Below are 369 nucleotides of genomic sequence, written 5' to 3' on the forward strand. Positions count from 1 at the left end.
TCCGCGGCAGGGCGCCGGTAGGGTCCAGGACCTGCCAAGAGCTGCGCCCGGGCAGTTGCATCCCAGCCAGGGCCTGCAGTGCGCTCCGGGCTCGGCCCTCCAGCGGACGCACCTGCAGAGCGCAGTGGTCTCCGGGCTCCAGCCCGGGCCAGCGCCATGCGTACCCACACTGAAGTGCAGGTGGAGTATCTTTGCCTGTCGTTGGAAAGAAAAACTGCAGTGTCACTGGGCCGACAAATGCGATAGCGCTCCTCCGTGGGTCATACGGATGGCGACCTCAAGCAAATGCTTTGGCTCCGGCCCCGTCTACACAGTATGACACAACGCGACTGTGCTCCTCCCGGCTGCCGGGCACAGGGGAGGGCAGCG

The sequence above is a fragment of the Fukomys damarensis genome, unplaced genomic scaffold, assembly GCF_012274545.1.
Source record: "Fukomys damarensis isolate Sample0158 unplaced genomic scaffold, DMR_v1.0_HiC HiC_scaffold_10, whole genome shotgun sequence".
NCBI classification, from domain to species: Eukaryota; Metazoa; Chordata; class Mammalia; order Rodentia; family Bathyergidae; genus Fukomys; species Fukomys damarensis.